Source organism: Schistocerca piceifrons, chromosome 8, assembly GCF_021461385.2.
Source record: "Schistocerca piceifrons isolate TAMUIC-IGC-003096 chromosome 8, iqSchPice1.1, whole genome shotgun sequence".
NCBI lineage: Eukaryota > Metazoa > Arthropoda > Insecta > Orthoptera > Acrididae > Schistocerca > Schistocerca piceifrons.
Window position 1 is genome coordinate 181,256,465 of NC_060145.1, and position 19,524 is coordinate 181,275,988.

A 19,524-nucleotide genomic window follows, 5' to 3' on the forward strand; every position below is an offset into this window, starting at 1 on the left:
ATACTTGTTTGAGTATTATTGGAAATTCTACTACTAAAGCAGTAAAACAGTGGGCGAAAGTTATTTTGAAAATAAATCGTTATTAAAGACAGTAATAAAGCATTTTTAAAGCTACATCTATAAAAATTGATATTTGGCTCCTCGGTTGGAAACAGAAAAATATGTCTTTCAGTGTTTTCGGAAATTCAACCCCCTAAGGGCGTGATATAGGAGATGAATAGTTTTAGGAAATTATTTCATTATGACAGCGCTTTCAAACCTAAATCTGTGAAAATTTGTGTTTTGCTTCTCTGTCACAAATAAAAATAAATGTGTTTAACTGATTTTGGAAATTAAACCTCTAAGGGGATTAAATAGGGGGTGAAAATTTCAAGAAAATATTTATTTATATAAAATTTTTTAGGTTAAATCTATGAAAATTGAAATATGACTTCTCGGTTAGACATAAAGAGGTATGTATTAGGGGATGAAAGTTTCTATGGGAATATCTCCACGAGAAGGCACGATGAACAAAAACTTTGGGCTCCAGCTATTAGAATCGCTTTTTGGTCAGAAGTATTATAAGAAAAGACCATGCTTCAATAGACTTAATTAGAGTGAAAAGTTTAGAAGCTGTTGCAATTTTGTAGTTAGGGCGTCTTGTGAGAGTCTGAGGTGAGTTGCATGTTGAAAAACATGCGAATATATTCACAAGCTAATACTTATGGGAAAATTTTTGAAAATGGTGAGGAAAGGAGAATGAGACCTCTGGTATCCCACTTTTCGGTCAGAGTCTTTTAAATGAACAGGAACATAGTCGCACTTTTTTGCGCTCCGATAGGAACATTTTTCCGCTGGTTATATTTTTAACTGAGTACCGTATTTTTTGAGAGGGAGATTGGTGACTAGACCAGCAATTGCCTGAACGAGCTTGGAAAACCGCCTGAAAGTGAAAAAAGCTCACCTTCAAAGTAAACCATGGGTCATAAGTAACTACCCAGCGAAAAATAAAAACGACGCGATCGAGCCAAGGTAACTGCAAAAACCAATTCCTATTCCGATCCTGCTCCTTCTTCAAAGGCTCTGAAATTATTTTCAAGAGGCTGAGCGAATGGCGTTAGCCTTCCCCTTCTCCCGCTAAGGAATGTTCGCTATCTCGAGGACTGAATCCTGATCACTGAATCGTTAGGCACTCTTGTCTCTCAGCCGGGGTGTATCATCTGTAAATTTCAGAGGTTAACTTCTGAAACTACTTAAAAATAAACGATTATGTGAATATTGTAATTTTAGTCATAACAGCAAATGTTGAACTATACTTAGTCACGGGAATTTTAGCAACTGGCGCCTATTTACAAAGAAGAAGCTTAAAAAACTTTCTTACCACCCACGCTTGAGTTCTGTAATTCTTTTAGGGATCCTTCCGAAAAGAGATTTTGAAAGCGGAAGGAAAGATGGTGTTTAGCCAGCTCAGGAGCGTTACTGTTAACTCAAAAATTTTGAACAAGGTAGTTTGGAAAAAAATAGTTGAGAATAAAAAGAAGGTTCACTCTGAACGTTAGTAGAAACTTACTGGGAGAGATGTCAAAGAATGTGAGCCTATTCCATACGTACATGATACGCAACAATAATGAAGACGAAATTTGCGGTTGTGGGACACAACTCGAAGAGCAGAGGTAATGATCTTACATCATCTGTTTCTATTACATTCAAAGGGTAAATGGCGATGACGGTATTAAAATACCGAAACATCTTCCAGATACCACACATTGTTGTTTGAAGTCTGATTGCAAGCTGTCTTAACGGAGTCTGCGTCATCTTTAAGTAGAAGCCAGTAAGTCAGTCTTGATCAGCTGTGTACTTCTTGCACGCTATGAAGATATTCTTGGACTCTCAGGTATGTAGTACTGGTAGTACCTGTAGAGTCTCTTGCGTTGTACTTGTTTCATTTCCGGAGCTATGCATGTCATCGCTGAGATAATATTCTACGGAACAGTTTCGCCGACTTGTATCTACGGCATTTCGTGACGAAAGTGGAGAAAACAAATCGAGTGATAAGACTTCCTTCTTTCGTTGATGAGCACTATCATGAGGAAAAGGGACTTTTCCACAAGCCACCTTTCACCACGTAGCATATAGTACTCCAACATAGTGTATCAAGGAAAGCGAGAGCTATCTGATAACTGCAAGCTCACACGGCAATAATTCTTCGTTCACACTTTCAGTTTTAGATATCGACAAGTGACATAAGAGTTACGATACCTTAAATGGAGCACAGTGGTCTTAGATGGAGATATTTCGGGCTAGGGTGATCGGGGGGGGGGGGGTGGAGGAGTGTCAGCTGGAGGCGATGTATGTGCCGGTAGGAACAGAAGGCGGATGGTGCTTCCAGGAGACGTCCTTGAAAGTAATGGTCTTTAGGATTACGTGAATGTCATAAGTAAAGTGCTGTCGCATTCACTCATGGAGACAAAGTTTGGAATGAGTTACACGCACCGGCGTCCCAGACAAAAGGCCATTTGAACACCACTGCGTTTAGTGATGCATAAATACAGCGGAAATGTTGTTATTTAATGTGCCATTGATATGCAGAATTTCCTGACGCGACGTACTTGCCTTTGAAGCACCTTGTCGCTATGATGCTTCCCTGACAGACCTACACTCACGCAACTTCAGTCGCTACTGTAATGTCCAAATACAAGATTGAAATAAACAAAGCAGCGACATTTAAGCACTGTTTATAGGTCAACGATCCGTTAGCAGAAGACAGTCCCCGCTCTGTTATCAGTTTTACACAAACGTTGATGACATGTAAAACGTGCGATTGGCGGCGTACTTGAAACAGTTCATGACTGCTCAGGATCCAGCTTTTGGGCTAGAGTTCGGAGTACTGTGTGTCATATTAGTGACGAGTACTTTTTCGTTACGAATCACATATTGTTTTTATGTATTTATTGTGTTTGAAAATCTCTGTTTAATTTAGGTTTCCTGTCGATCTGTTTTAGTGTTAACAAAATACTTGGGCATCTCTCGCCAGATAATGTTTGTACACGACATAACAGATTTGCCGATTAGTTTTTTGTAGTTTATGTCTATGTGACATGAGGTACAGAGATACTTTGAGCAACAAGCAAGAGTGCAGAAAAATGGCTCTGAGCACTGTAGGACTCAACTTCCGAGGTCATCAGTCCTCTAGAACTTAGAACTACTTAAGCCTAACTAACATAAGGACATCACGCACATCCATGCCCGAGGCAGGATTGGAACCTGCGACCGTAGCGGTCGCGCGGTTCCAGACTGTAGCGCCTGGAACCGGCCACCCCGGCCGGCAAGTGTGCAGAAAAATGCTCATAAGTAGATTAAATGTAGTGATGCTGTTTGAACAGAGACGAGTTCACAAGTCAGAAGGGTCAGTTATACTAGTTAGACATTTCACTTATTTCGTTAAAGACAATACATTTAAAAAAAAACTGCATTTGTTGAGGATAATACAAGTTACATAGAGTATGGCCCACCACAAGGATCCTGAGAGAGTGTAGCTTATCCGCTTTTAGAAAAGAGCACCATTATAGTGCGCTTGGGTTGGGTCTTCGAGTGTCTTTGTTAGGCCTGTACAAGAGCGTTCACCTAAAAGCTCAAATGAGAAAGTCACCGTGTACCACTCGATGTACTAATGTTGAAGTTGTGACGTAGCTTCACAGAGAGTTATAATTCTGGACCATGTCGAAGTTCGCGAATATATTTTGCAGAAAGATCGTAATGACAAACTGAATAGGAAGATTTATAGTCCAGTAGCGTCCGCATTAAATCTTCACCAAAAAGGACAAACAAGGAAATTATCTGACGATTGGAGCACTGCAGTGTTTCTCTTGGCCTGGTTTTACTGTATGGAGAGTGCATTCCCCTTTCTTCTGATCTGATAAAAGCTCGCTTAGGTAGTTCTAACAATAGCATAAATAAACACTGGATTGAAACCATCGTGCAAGTTGACGGTCTCTAATGGTTAACCACTGGCAGGGCAAAGGTCACATTATCTGCTAGGAAACATCCTGGGAAATATGAAAGTACAATGACATTTACTGACGCAGCCGCCAAACAGGCATGCAGTAAAATCAGAAAACGCCTTACCTTATAGTTGAACGTAACCAGCGGACTGTGATTTATTGAGGGATTTCGAAGAAAAAATGTTTCGCAGACAGGGTGAGGCACAAGCAACTCTCATCCGACATCGTTTAATAGCGTGCAGTTATCGCAATATCTTGACGATAGAGATGATGGAGTACAAAGTTAGTGTGTGCGATACATGATGCTTTATTTATCTACACTGCCGTGACAAAAGTCATGAGATACCGATATGCTCATGTACAGTTGTCGGTAGTATCGTCTACACAAAAGGTAAAAGACCAGTGCCTTGGCGGAACTATCATTCGTACTCAGGTGATCCATATGGAAAAGTTTCCGACGTGATTGTGGCCGCAAGACGGGAATTAAAACACTCTGAACGCGGAGAGGTAGTTAGAAGTTGACGCATAGAACATTCCATTTTGGGGCCTTTATTTGACGACCGAGAGTAGTGGCGTTTGTGTGGAGTTGTCATTGCCAACAGACAAGCAGTACTGTGTGAAATAACCGCAGAAATCAATCTGGGACGAACGACAAAGGTATCCACTAGGACAGTGCGGCGAAATTTCCCGTTAAGGGCCTACGGCAGCAGAAGACCGACACGAATGACTTTTGTAACACCACAACACCGCAACAGCACCTGCAGCGCCTCTCATGAGCTCAAAAACATATCGGTTGGACTCTAGACGACTGGAAAATCGTGCCTTGGTTGGATGAGTCCCGAAGGCAGTTGGTAAGAGCTGATGGTAGGGTTCGAGTGTGGCCTAGTCCTTGTCAACAAGGCACTGTGCAGGCTGGTGGTGGCTCTATAATGGTGTGGGCTGTGTTTACATAGAATGGAGTAGATCCTCAGGTCGAACTGAACTGACCATTGCCCGGAAATGATTATGTTCGGCTACCTGGATACCATTTTCAGCCATTCATAGACTTCATGATCCCTAACAACGGCCCGCCAAGTCACAGGGCCACAATTTTTCACCATTGGTGTGAAGAACATTTTGGATAGTTCGAGTGAATGATTTGGTGATCCAGATCGCCCGACATGAATCCCACTGAAAACTTGTGCGTCATAATCGAGAGATCAGTTTGTGCACAAAATTCTGCACCGGCAACACTTTCACGATTATGGACATCTATAGAGGCAGCATGGCTCATGGTTTCTGATAGGGACTACCAACGACTTGTTGAGTCCAAGCCACGTCGGGTTGCTGCACTACACCGGACAAAAGGAGGTCCGATACGATATCAGGGGCTATCCCAGGACTTTTGTCACGGTCCCTGACAGGTTAAATTAACAGAAGAGATAGGCAAGATCCAACAAACTCTGGCGAGTTTCATCTCGGGATTGTTCAGTCAGCTCGAGAGCGTGTCCGTAGCTCGTGGTCGTGCGGTAGCGTTCTCGTTTCCCACGCTCGGGTTCCCGGGTTCGATTCCCGGCGGGGTCAGGGATTTTCTCTGCGTCGTGATGACTGGGTGTTGTGTGATGTCCTTAGGTTAGTTAGGTTTAAGTAGTTCTAAGTTCTAGGGGACTGCTGACCATATATGTTAAGTCCCATAGTGCTCAGAGCCATTTTCAGCTCGAGAGCGTTCCTTAGATGGCTCAACAAACTCCAATGGAAGACGCTACGACAAAGTCGTTGTGTGTCGCGGAGAGGTTTACAATTGAAACTGTGAGGGAGTACGTCCAGGAAGAATGGGGCAACGTACTACTTCCTCTCATAGGTATTTCGTGAAATGACCTTAGAACTAATAAGGTGTTTTACTAACATTCTTTCCACGGGCCATTCGCGAATGGAACAGGGGATTGCGATTAGATAGTGGTTCCAGAAATACCCGCCGCCATGCACAATAATGTGGCTTGTGGAGCATAGAAGGAGATGCAAATGTCCGACGACAACAAAATCTTTGTCTTCCGACAATGTACGTGAGTCCGAGTCCGAAGCCGGAATCGGCGACAAAGAAGCATCGCAGAGTATGTGATACCGAAGTTTGAAAGAGCCTGTGAAGACAGTGACCGGAGAGCTGAAGGGAAGAGCAGCGACTACCGCGTAGACGAGAGGCGGGCTTCGGCTTCAGACGTCCCCGCGCTCGCAGGGTGTGGCGTATCTCCCCCATTGCTGGCGCTGCCGTCTTGAGCTTTCAATTTGCCGGCCGGAATAGCGCATCTCCTGCCGCCTCGTTTCCATGTAAATTCGGTCTCGGCGGTAAGCTGAGCTGCCTAACCTACATTTAGCGGAGCCAGCGCCGGGGCGACAGTTAATAAAATTTGCACATTCATGACGGGTGGCGGTGGGCGGTTCACAGGGCGCGCGCCACACCGGCTGCGAGATGGTCGGCCTAACGAGTTTAGGCGCGCATCAGGGGTCGCGGACGCGGCGGCGGCGGCGGCGCGGCCAGAGGTCGCTTTAAACCCGGGGGTAATTCCTCGCCGAGCCCTAACTACAGGGCCCGTGACTCAGAGGACAAATATTAAACAAGCGCCTCTCCCCGGGATAGCCGCAGCCACAAAGGGTCGCGCCCAAACCGCACCGCAACGCCGCGCCGAGATAAAATAATTTGCCGAGGCCGAAAGCGCATCGGTTCCCCTAGCAGCCATCTCTGCTATCCATCCATCTGTTCAGTCTACAGATCTTCTCTGCCTGGACGTCTGTCCACCTGTAAGCTTAATACACCCCTTCATTTGAGGGGACGTTTTTAGGTGGACCAGTCACCGAAACAAACATACACATTCATTTATAAGAGGACTATTTCTTTTTTTTTTTTCGCCTTCCGATTGGTCACGAAATTGAAACCCCTGTGAAAATCCAGTGAAACTTTGCGTAGATGTGTTGAAAAATGTCTCTAGTATGACAGTCTATCGCTTCACGTCGCACTTTTAAATTCTGAGCACGCAATGGGACGGTGAAGATGCTTGCAACTAGAGCTATAAGACTATCGTAGGTTGCAATAAGTTTGCGTATGAAACCTCGCCTTAGAAAAATTATTGAATTACTGTGCTGATAAACCTCTACGTTGTATGATTTTCAAACAGCTGAGCAAATCTGAACGTACTCAGACATTTCTCTCTTTGTTTATTCTGATCATCACTAAACTGACACACAATTTTTTTTAGCGCAACGCAATCTGACTTTCAATAATCCCTACAAAAGAATGGCCCTGACTAACATTAACCTATACCTTTCACAAATCATTTACCTCACAAAAATCTTCGTTACTCGAACTACTGCAATACAGCGAGCGCCAATACTGCCAGCTAAATAAAAGATTATAACTACTGAACGCAGTAATTACTGATAGGCATAGTTAGCAAATGAAAGATTTTGATCGAGAACAAACAATGTATTTACCTTAATAATGTTCAAAAGTCATCATATATATATATATATCAGTTCATGATATCCAATATTACAAATTTACTCTTTCTGATGGACACACGTCCAGATCGTCCGCTCTCAAAACTCCGCCATCTCTCTCCCCACATCCACCACTGCTGGCGGCTCACCTCCAACTGCGCAACACTACAATAGCAAATATACCAACAATGCAAACTAGCCACAGACTGCACACAGCACAGCCAGTGATTTTCATACAGAGCGCCACGTGACGTTACCAACACAAAAACCTAAACAGCCTACTTACACGTAGATTACGGTAATTAAAGATCGTAAACGTGCTACCTGTACATTAGGTGCGCTGGGTACCTATCGGTCTTTACCTCATTTCAGTCATGCGATTAGTGTCTTACTCCATTGTCCTAGACACCGGAAGCGAGCATACGTAGATGGCTGCGTGCTGCGTAATATATGGAACATTTTTGTTCTAAGTAGCTGTCTTTCTCTCTGATTCTTAATAATAAATAATATTTATATCAAAATAATTAAAAAATTGTTGCTTTGTTATGTATATGTACATAGAAGTACAGGTTTATGACATGTGACTCGAAAACGTAACTTCCTGAAAGAAGGCAAAATTAAAAATTACACTGCACAGCAAAAACATATCAAACATCACTTCAGTACGTCGTCGAGCTTACGTTAAACATATTTCTGTTATCTATAAGCACCTAATGCGCTCATCAGTAATCACAACAGAAAACTCTTGCCTTTGATCATGACGAAGGACGTTCTACGGAGTACAAGTAACGACAGTTATTACACAGATTGTTATGATTTGGCATTTAAACTGTAGTCGCATCAAAAGCAATTGCCTTCGTTACATAAAAATGCATGAGTTACGCAATCCACTAATTTTTATTACTTATCAAATGCGATTTATATTTTATGAGGCTATAAAATACACAGTGGACTAACACTGAAGGTTGTGCAGTTCTAATTACGTGCAAACAAACGTGGAAAGAACCCAATGGAAATTTACAGCGCTTTGAGAGACGTATGTGGATCGTAGTACAGCATCATGGTTGTCTGCTTGTTTCCAAGAACGTCGGATAAGCATTAAGGACAGCCCATGAAGTGAAAGGCCATCCACTGCAAATACTAAAAAAAAAAAAAAAAAAAAAAACTGCGCCTCTAAGTTTATTGCTAATAGCGTTCTGAGGGAGGATCGATGGAAATGACGTGAGGAAATTACGTTGGAGGCCTCAATGTCTGTCACTTCAGTTTACAGAATCGTAGTTGAAAGATGAAAAAATGGTTGCGAGATGGGTTACACATGGTCCTAGTGAAGAGCAGCAAGCAGGTGGCCAGAAATAGCAGAAGAATTGCTTCACCTTTTTCGAACGGAAGTACAACAAAACGATTGTTGTACTTGATGAAACTTGGAAATTTATTTTTGGGTGGCATCACTCGTATTAGGACTCTTGGTGGTTGGGGAAGTATTTCTCATCCATATTTTTCGAGCGTTCGTCTCACTGGTAGGGAATATACGATCTTGCATTATCGTGCAAGATGAGAACACCAGCTGCAAGCATGTCAGGCCTTCTTTGACGAATTTTCGGCTGCTAAGCATTTTGCTTGTAGTATGCACCTTTTAAAGACGTCCGCTACGTGTAATCAGACCTGACTCGGTTTCAGCTTCTACTTTAAACATGAATTACTCACCACTGAGCCACGCGAAATAGTAAACGCATGTCGACCGTCTCGCCCAAAGTCTCGCTCACAACTGACGTAAATTTCAAAGTGAACACGCCACTCTAGAGATGGCGCATGCGCAGTGTTCAGGACTTTTGAAACGACCCTCGCAAGTAAAACTTTATGAAGTACGAGGGGAAACATTGTCAAATGCGCTATGGGGGTACAATACCGGTTCAAATGGCTCTAAGCACTATGGGACTTATGGGGGGTAGGACGTCAAACGGGCCGACTTGGAGCAGGAGAGGCACCACAGGACATTTTAATTTCCATTGTCTATACTTTTACAAATAAATTCATAAAACTTTGTCAGCATGACCAGGAAGGATTCAGGATTCACATTCATAACAGCGGAAGTTCAAAAACATAACAAAATAATTTTTTTACAAGTGATATTTCATCATTTTTTTCACTTACCATTGGCTGCATTTGTTGCTATAGGTACACTTTTCTTCGTAAGTAAGAGAGACTGTTCGATAAATTTTGCACAGCATACAAACCATAGTTACAGGTGTCTGAAACTCTAGAATCTATTTAATTAATGAAAAAATGAATGAGGTGTTACGTTTTAAACTTTATGTTTAGAAAAAAATCAAATTTTGTAGTTAATTATCTCACTTTTTATCAGAGTTTAATTCATCAAAGAATCTCACTTACCTGTGAAGAAAAATGTACCTGTAGCAACAAATGCAGCAAATAGTAAGCGAAAAAATGATGAAATTTCACATGTAAAAAAGTTTATTTTGTTATGTTTTTGGACTTCCACTGCTATGAGTGTGAATCCCGAATCCTTCCTGGTCATATTGACAAAGTTTTATGAATTTACTTGTAAAAGTATAGACAGTAGAAAATAAAATGTCCTGTGGTGCCCCTCCTGCTCAAAGTCGGCCCGTTTGACGTCCTACCCCCCTTAACCTCTGAGGTCATCAGTCCCCTAAATAACCTAAGGACGTCACACACATCCATGCCCGAGGCAGGATTCGAACACGCGAGCGTAGCAGTCGCGCGGCTCCGGACTGAAGCGCCTAGAACCGCTCGGTCACAGCGGCCGACCTACAATACGGGAAACCCTGCAAAATACCCGGGAATTGTCGAAAATACGGGAGGCAAGAGAAAATGTAGGTAAAATGTGGGAGACCTGGCAACTGTCGGTGACGCGCCTCGGTGGTTCACGTTTTGCCCCGGCTAAAGCACTATTAAAGGCGTCGGTGCGGCGCGTGACAGCGTCGCCGACGCTGTGTGGGGCAGTGGGTGGCGATCAACAGCGGCGACGTTGGCAGGCGCGGCGCCTGGTGTGAGCCGAGAGGCGGTGAGCACCCTCGAAGCGACGGCCGACGCTTGCTCCGCATTATCGACAGCTCCTCGTGAGCTCGAGGAGGATCCAGATCAATAGCGAGGCGGCGCGGCGCGGCTGCAGTCTCGTAACCGCCTCACCGCCACCACTCGCCTAGGAGCGGTCTTAGAATCCATTACGCAACAACACCTGCGGAGGACCAGAGGTCGGTACAGGGACTGGCAGCTGTTCCTCGACACAAGCAAACGTAATTAAGTGGGCATAAACAGGCAGAAAGATCCATTATTGCTTGATTACACGACTCCAGAACTATCGTTGGAAGCAGACACATGTGGACAGAGATCTAGAACTACCGTAGGCTACCGTAAGCAAGCATAGACCACAGTAGGTTTCCCAGTAGCTTTGGTCAGTGGATGTCATACCCTCGTTACCTGTACAGTAGATGTATTGCATATCTACCGGGCGTTTCTTCACAAGATCGTTCTCTTCAAGTATACGATAAGTGTCTTACTGGATTCCCATAAAAACTGGAGGCAATGAACCGTCTAGAAGCTGAGTAGGGATATATAAAGTGCTGGGTAACCTTCAGAATAGTTCTGTTCTACATACTTATCCTCCTATCTGTTATCGAAGAGCAAACAGTATTTATAGCAAAACTGCTATTGCCAGTGTTTGATTCAGGTTTTATTCGAAAATTGTAGGTTTGTAACCTGAAAGAGAGGTATATTGTAATAAACGTAAAGAAAACATACAGATTTATCATATAGCGCTAGGAAACACAAAAATATATCAAGGATCGCTTCAATTCTACGTCGAACTTACGTAAAACATGTTTATATAATTCATGAGGAACTTTTGCATTTGTTAGTAATAACGGGAAACTCTTGCGCGACAATAATTATGCATATTTCTTATGTTTGTGCATGTAATCTCTACTTGCATAAAAAATAATGGCGTTGGTTACAAAAAGCGCATAAAGTACGCGATCAACTAATTTTTGTTACCTTTAAAATGTAATTTATACAGGGTGGGTCCGCTACGGTCGCATGTTCGAATCCTGGCTCGGGCATGGATGTGTGTGATGTCCTTAGGTTAGTTAGGTTTAAGTAGTTCTAAGTTCTAGGGGACTGATGATCACAGAAGTTAAGTCCCATTGTGCTTAGAGCCATTTGAACCATTTTTGTAAACCTCTCATGGCAAAGGTGTTCATGAGTTTGACCCACTGCTGCGGTCGTGCTTACGCATATGAACGGTGCAAGGAGCGTTTGAAACTATTTGAGGGTGTCACATCCTTGTCCTAGATGACAGCGGTTTACCGCTGCCGTTTCTAACCATCTCGATGTCGACGCGACGTTCAACACTAATATTCCTTCCTCCCTTCCAACATGTTACGAAGTGCTAAGAGTGTGTTTGTATTGTGTGGTAAACAACGTTGCTTGCCCGAGGAGTATGGAATTTTGTCTGTGTTGTTTGTTGTAGAAGAGTATGAGCTCCGCTGAAGGGAGAGGGTCAACCCATTGCCGGCACATGGCCTGCCCTACTCGAATAGCACCGAAGGGAACTCCTGTCTTCGGACAGACTAGCCTGAACTGTATCATCATTGCGGAGAGGTTTGCAGTTTAATCGAGGACGGTAGTGCTATGTCGCTAGACCAGGATTTTAATGTCAGCATCTCTCTTCCCTTTGCGAGTCCAGTACTAGCGACGACGCTCCCGTCCACCAGTATTGGTCGAGGCGGCTACGTCCGTGTACAACGTGGTTACCCAGGATTACGGAAACTAACACGGGCAGTGTGTTCGAAGGCCATTCCCTGCGTCCGTTCTTTCAGTGAAGAAAACAAATATAATAATTAGGCATATTTGCTTTTAAAATATCTTTATTTCATCGTAAAACGTTTTTTACTTGCACACATCCTCAGATGTCTTTAAAGCAGTTACGTTGTCGTTATTTTTATACTGAATGCTATATCCTTCATTCAACAGAATGCAGAATAATAACGCATGCTTAGGAGGAGAACGCGAAGCTTTTGACTGAAGTACTAAAGACAACTGAAGCGCTCAAATTGTAAATCGATACCATTCCATCTGATCGAGCCACGTGGCGCAGCGTATTCGGGTGGAGATTTAGGTTTTTCGTGATTTAAATCACGGAAGCCAAAAGCCGATGTAGTTCTTTTGAAACGGCACTGCCGATTTTCTTCCTCATTTCGAGCTTTTACTACTTTTTTAATGAACCTTTCTTCGTGAGACGTTATACTTTAAACATGCTTTGAAGTGATGAATGGGAGCTTCAAACATGGGAAAATGTAAATTAGTGAATATGAGTAGGGCAGAGCTCTTTTAATGTTCACATACAGCATTAGTAATGAACAGCTTGTCGTAGTCATTTCTGTCAAACATCAAGACGTAATGTTGCAAAGCGACATGAAACGGCACGAGGACGTAAAGTCGGGTGTAGAGAAGAAGAACGGCCGACTTCAGTTTATTGCGAGAATTCTGGGAAAGTGCAGTTGCTCTGTAAAGGAGACAGTGTGCAGAACACTTGTGTGACCAATTCTTGAGTAATGCTCAAGCGTTTGGGATCATCACTAAGTCAGATTAAAGGAAGACAGCGAAACAACTGAGAGGTGTGCTGTTAGATTTGTTACTAGTAGGTCCGATCAACATGCGATATTACGGAAATGCTCCATGAATTCAAACGTTAGACCGTGGTTCTTTTTTCGAAACGCTATCGAGAGAGCTTAGAGAACCGGCAATAGTTATTGACCTGAGAACGATTCTACTGTTACCATCTAACATACCGCATGAGAACCAAAAGACAAGATGAGAGAAATTAGGGCACACAAGGAGTCAATTAACCAGTCGTTTTTCCCTCGCTGTTTTTGCGAGTGGAAAAAGAAAAGGAATGCTAAGATCGGTACGGGGTACTCTCCCTGTTGTACTGTGTGGCGATTTGCGAAGTAAGATAAGGCGAAATTTCGAAACGCGTTTCAAAAGATGGTGTTTCGTTGTTGTATTCACGTTCGCTGTAGTCAGTTATTACCAAGAAAAGTGACCTGATACTAATACTGTACACGTTTTTATTTCTGGAAGCGAACTCCACAAGGGCCTTGCGCACCTGACTCCAAGTCGTCGGCGGCCGCGCGGGCAGCGGGCGTCCAACTGCGCAGGCGCAGCTACGAGCGCAAAGTGGCTGAGCACCCTCGAGCCTTGTTAGCGCCGGTTTTGTCGCCTGCGTTCATTAGCCGTGCCGAGCCGCTCACACCAGCCGCTTCCTAAACACGACACCCGCCCGGCCCGAGTATCCAAGGCGAGTACCGCCTCTGGGTAGTCGTGTGTAACCTCGACGCGACGCCAATTTGTACTGAACGCCGGCTCCTGATTTCGATTCACATCCTCTACATGTACTTGCGGCGCTTGTTTACAGCTAGGTGAGACTAAAGCGCGCACACAAAACGAGCTCGCAGCGTCGTAAATCGTTCCAAGTACACATACGGTGACGTCGTAGCGATAATCGCGCAGCCACACTAGATTGGAGTCTGAACGTAAGAAGAAGAGAGCAGGTAAAGCACTGTTTACACCAAACATATGAAATAACAGGATATATTTTATACTGTTTTTATTGACTGAAGATATCTACATTCATGTAAAATGGCTATCGCTAGGGAGTAAATCATTGCTGGTTAGGAATATTCCAGTATTTGAATGGTCATATTCGGGCGAAAACGAGTACGCTGAATAATATAGTTAGTGAGGTAAAAATTGACACACGTGCCTGAAGTGACATGTGGTTTTATTGAAATCAAAAACGAACACAGAAACTGGCCAACAGTTAGCGCTGGGCAACACGTCGGTGATGCCGTTTGAGAAACATATATAAAATTAGCTGTAGTGAGAGAGGGAGTCAGACCATTCCTAGGACTTTTATGCAGGATGGCATTTCAGCCCATATTGCTACACATATGATAGATCTCTTGCGCACATCGTTTGGTGAGGATCGCGTGCTGAGCCACTGCTTCCGTCATGCTTAGCATCCCAGGTCCCCAGACCTCAATCCTCTGATTACTGGTTGTGGGGTAACGTGACGTCGCAAGTATACCTCGATCGTTCGACCTCATTAAGGATGCTAAAAAGACAATATCAGACCCCAGTTTCTTACCATACCTAATAATGTCCTGTACAGTGCTGTTCATAACGTTGTCCACCGACAATACTGAGCGAGGTGATGAAGTGGTTAGCACACTGGATTCGCGTTCGGGAGGACGACCAGCCATCCTCATTTACGTTTTCCGTGTTTTCCGTAAGTCGCTATAAGAAAATGTCAGGATGGTTCCTTTAAAAGGCCACGGACGACTTCCTTCCTCACCCTTCCCTAAACCTGCTTGGTCTCTTCCCCCAAATCAACCAACCACCCTACCTCCTCCCATACGTAAGTCTAACGTTTTGACAACTGGGCCACCCCTATGGGTGTCTATCGGTTATTCTTCATCAGTGTTACATATTGCAGGCAATTCCCTTTAAAGGTCCACGAAACTCGCGTTCGACAACAGCTTCTGTACCAGTATGAATTATACGCTTTGTCATCAAATACCGTTCTCCTTTGGACAGAATCAAACACTGTCATGACTTTCTATTTTGCCATTGAGTAACACTAACGTTTCTTTCCCTCTGATACATGGACAGCTAATTGTACCTCCGTGCATTTTATGATACCAGATGCACTGCATAGATACTCGTATACATCAAAACCCGGATACAGGTGACATACTTTGCAAGCTGTGGTTATTTGGTTTGAATTTTCAGTGAGACAGCCCGAAACTGTTGAAATATTATCAGCCACATTATGTAATACGTGGTTTGTTTCGCGCATTTGATTGAAAATAGCCTAGCGATAATTCGCTGTCACTTAGATCAAGTCTACCTATACTTACATTACACACTTAAAACGCTTCTCACTGTTTAAAACGTATCCCTCTTGTCGAAAATACTGACGTGAAAGTCGTCCTGCGCCGCGTAACTTTTTCTGATCACCGAGGTAAGCAAGAGGATGCCTTGTTTCGGTTCCCACAGCTGTTTCCCCCGTGGAGGAATCAATTTTTGTTTCCGACACCCCCACAGACAGGTGACTTCCTACGACGTTATTGGAAGTGGCGCGCCAGCAATATCAATAAAGGCGTTCCACGGCCCCTCTCGGCATGTCATGCCCTGCCACCATCTACGCAGCTGCCCCAGCAAATTACTCGCATCGCTCGCAATATTATGTTACTGAACCAAGGAAACTGTCTCCAGCAACAACACAGTATATTTTTTTCTTCATAAATATTTTTGACTTTCTAAACTCTTAATGTTTCCGACTCCAACGAATCTTGTTTCACGAGCTAAAATTACCTATGTAATTAAAAGTTTCAATTTTCAGTGCATTTTATTACACTTACTAAGTTCAATAGCCCCTGAAAGACACGCTGATACATGACGGTTATTAGATAGCAGCCATTTTTCACGAAAGGTCTCCATCCCACCAAACTAACCTCATTCAGTGCGATATGATGGGAATTGGATCAGAAGAGTACGAGTTGGTTGGCCACCAGCATAATCGGTCTAATTTCTCTGATACCAGGTGAAAAATTTGACATATTCAAGCCAACAGACACAGTAGAAAATACCATGACTTACATTTCAGCAACTTTCAATATTATATTCATACCCATGTCTCACCACTTACAGCTACGGAATTTCACGAAATCACTCGAAGTGAATGCCACGAGTGTTTTATGGCCGATTCTTGTCCACCTTGAAATTTTGTCCCACTTTTAAAAACCATGTGAAATATATAATATCTTTCAATATTTTTTGATTTATCAGTGAAATACCAAGAACTTTTACTTCTGTATACGGTCCTTTCGCTACGTATATTTTTTTCTATTTGGATGAGGTACTATTGAGTTATGACTGTTGTAACATTGTTGCAGTTAAAAAAAGAACTTAAAATGTAATTCGTAGTCTTACTCTTTGTCATTTTCTTCCACCGCACTGTGATTCAGTATTTACAGAGAGAAGACAGGGAGTTTTCGTCTATTACTGGTCGTCTGTAATTTGTTACGTACGGATTTCTTCACCGTGCGTGTTTTCGAGTTATAAGCAACTGGAAATAATACTTCTGCTTCATATAGCTTTACCGTTGTCTCCGCGAAAGTAGTTCTATTCTGTTCTGATTATTCCAGTGAGGGAAAATTACTGTCAGCTCTGGGGATAAATAAGTCTTGCTCCTCCCCGCCTTTTTGCAAACTTTTCTGTGGGAGTCGACGTTGGCGTCTTGTGTGTGTCATACTATTTAGTCGCTTAAACAGTGTCTCTCTTGGTGTCACAAAGACGAAAGGATCTATTCGCGATTGTTCGGCGTCAGCTTCCGATCTTCGTTTTTGAAGTGTAAAAATAAGAAGACGCGTTATGCGCGGAAAGAATCAAACAGAGAGACAGAGAGAGAATAAGACAGAGGGAGAGACACGGAACGTATTTTGCGGCCTCCGTAGAGTGGTCTCCGTCCTTGCCCCACGCCGTACACTCCAGCCACGGTCTAGTTTGGTAAATGGCAAAGCTTCGGTGAGTGACAAACGGCCCATTGCTTTTGCTTCTGATTCTCCCTAGAAAAAATTAATGTGCTTGGCAAGCTATCGTTTTCCTTTCTTAGCGTAATGCTAGTCGTGTCTGCTTTATCCCTCCATAATGAACACTACAACAGCTGAGTGTATTCACCATACTTAGACTACATTGTGGAGCGCTCGCTACAGACGGAAGCGGCTGAATGGTGCTATTGCCTGGAGTGTCATGTGGTACACTGCTCATCGTCACTGTGCATAGCCCCACCATCCGTCTTCTTACACTCACCGCTGAACCGCTGGAGGTGGTCAGTATTAGGGGCAGAGCACGGTTTCCCTGAGTGACAATAACGGCGTTGGCAGTTCACCACGAAGCCAAAATAGGATCTCCTTGTGAACAAAATCGTATATATCGCTCAATATAGGTCTTTTTGACGTCGTCGTTTCGGCTACTGCCATCATCACACTGTAATTAAGATTAAAGGAACATGAGAGTGAGAGGTATTTGTTACACATCATCAGACTCCAAAATATGTAAAAAATTAAAAAGACAAACAGTTTTAAAAAGTTCATTGAACAAAATTTAGAACTTCTTAGACAACGTTAGCTGTCAGTATCAGTAAAGCTTGCGCTTAAGCGGAACGTCGACTGTCAGCCCTGCTAAAAGAAATTCAAAACATGTGAGTGCTAGATGAGAGTGGCACTAGAGTGATGGACGTTGTCTTCTCTTTTCCTGATATGCCACACTTATAAAACAGCAAACATTCAAAGTTAAATAATAATATGCATATAAATAATAATTTAACTGTGAATGTTTATTATTTTAAAGACTGTCTATTATTTTGTAAGTAGGATCTGAGAGGGGAAAAAAACAAGATAAAAAGTGAAGGCACCACCTCTTTCCTAGCACTTAAAACATCTTAAAATTATTTTGTGTTGAGCTGACAGTTGCTACACTGCTTAAGTTTTAGAGACCGAATTTTTTAAAAAAATTCCTTTATTTAGTTTTTCATTTTTTTATAACCTGATAATGTATAACTAACACCTCTCACTCTTATGTTCATTTAACCTTAGTCATAGATTTTATGCAGGCAATAGCCAGAACAACCTTTTGTATATATATATATATATATACACTCCTGGAAATGGAAAAAAGAACACATTGACACCGGTGTGTCAGACCCACCATACTTGCTCCGGACACTGCGAGAGGGCTGTACAAGCAATGATCACACGCACGGCACAGCGGACACACCAGGAACCGCGGTGTTGGCCGTCGAATGGCGCTAGCTGCGCAGCATTTGTGCACCGCCGCCGTCAGTGTCAGCCAGTTTGCCGTGGCATACGGAGCTCCATCGCAGTCTTTAACACTGGTAGCATGACGCGACAGCGTGGACGTGAACCGTATGTGCAGTTGACGGACTTTGAGCGAGGGCGTATAGTGGGCATGCGGGAGGCCGGGTGGGCTTACCGCCGAATTGCTCAACACGTGGGGCGTGAGGTCTCCACAGTAGATCGATGTTGTCGCCAGTGGTCGGCGGAAGGTGCACGTGCCCGTCGACCTGGGACCGAACCGCAGCGACGCATGGATGCACGCCAAGACCGTAGGATCCTACGCAGTGCCGTAGGGGACCGCACCGCCACTTCCCAGCAAATTAGGGACACTGTTGCTCCTGGGGTATCGGCGAGGACCATTCGCAACCGTCTCCATGAAGCTGGGCTACGGTCCCGCACACCGTTAGGCCGTCTTCCGCTCACGCCCCAACCTCGTGCAGCCCGCCTCCAGTGGTGTCGCGACAGGCGTGAATGGAGGGACGAATGGAGACGTGTCATCTTCAGCGATGAGAGTCGCTTCTGCCTTGGTGCCAATGATGGTCGTATGCGTGTTTGGCGCCGTGCAGGTGAGTGCCACAATCAGGACTGCATACGACCGAGGCACACAGGGCCAACACCCGGCATCATGGTGTGGGGAGCGATCTCCTACACTGGCCGTACACCACTGGTGATCGTCGAGGGGACACTGAATAGTGCACGGTACATCCAAACCGTCATCGAACCCATCGTTCTACCATTCCTAGACCGGCAAGGGAACTTGCTGTTCCAACAGGACAATGCACGTCCGAATGTATCCCGTGCCACCCAACGTGCTCTAGAAGGTGTAAGTCAACTACCCTGGCCAGCAAGGTCTCCGGATCTGTCCCCCATTGAGCATGTTTGGGACTGGATGAAGCGTCGTCTGACGCGGTCTGCACGTCCAGCACGAACGCTGGTCCAACTGAGGCGCCAGGTGGAAATGGCATGGCAAGCCGTTCCACAGGACTACATCCAGCGTCTCTACGATCGTCTCCATGGGAGAATAGCAGCCTGCATTGCTGCGAAAGGTGGATATACACTGTACTAGTGCCGACATTGTGCATGCTCTGTTGCCTGTGTCTATGTGCCTGTGGTTC

The 19,524-nt window shown here is 44.0% G+C and overlaps 1 protein-coding gene across 1 annotated transcript in view; it reads left to right on the forward strand.

The window, feature by feature from the left end:
* The window catches only part of LOC124712167 (optomotor-blind protein-like), a 503,819-nt gene that overhangs the window by 466,804 nt on the left and 17,491 nt on the right, over window positions 1-19,524 (forward strand). The gene's annotated exons all lie outside the window — the stretch shown is intronic.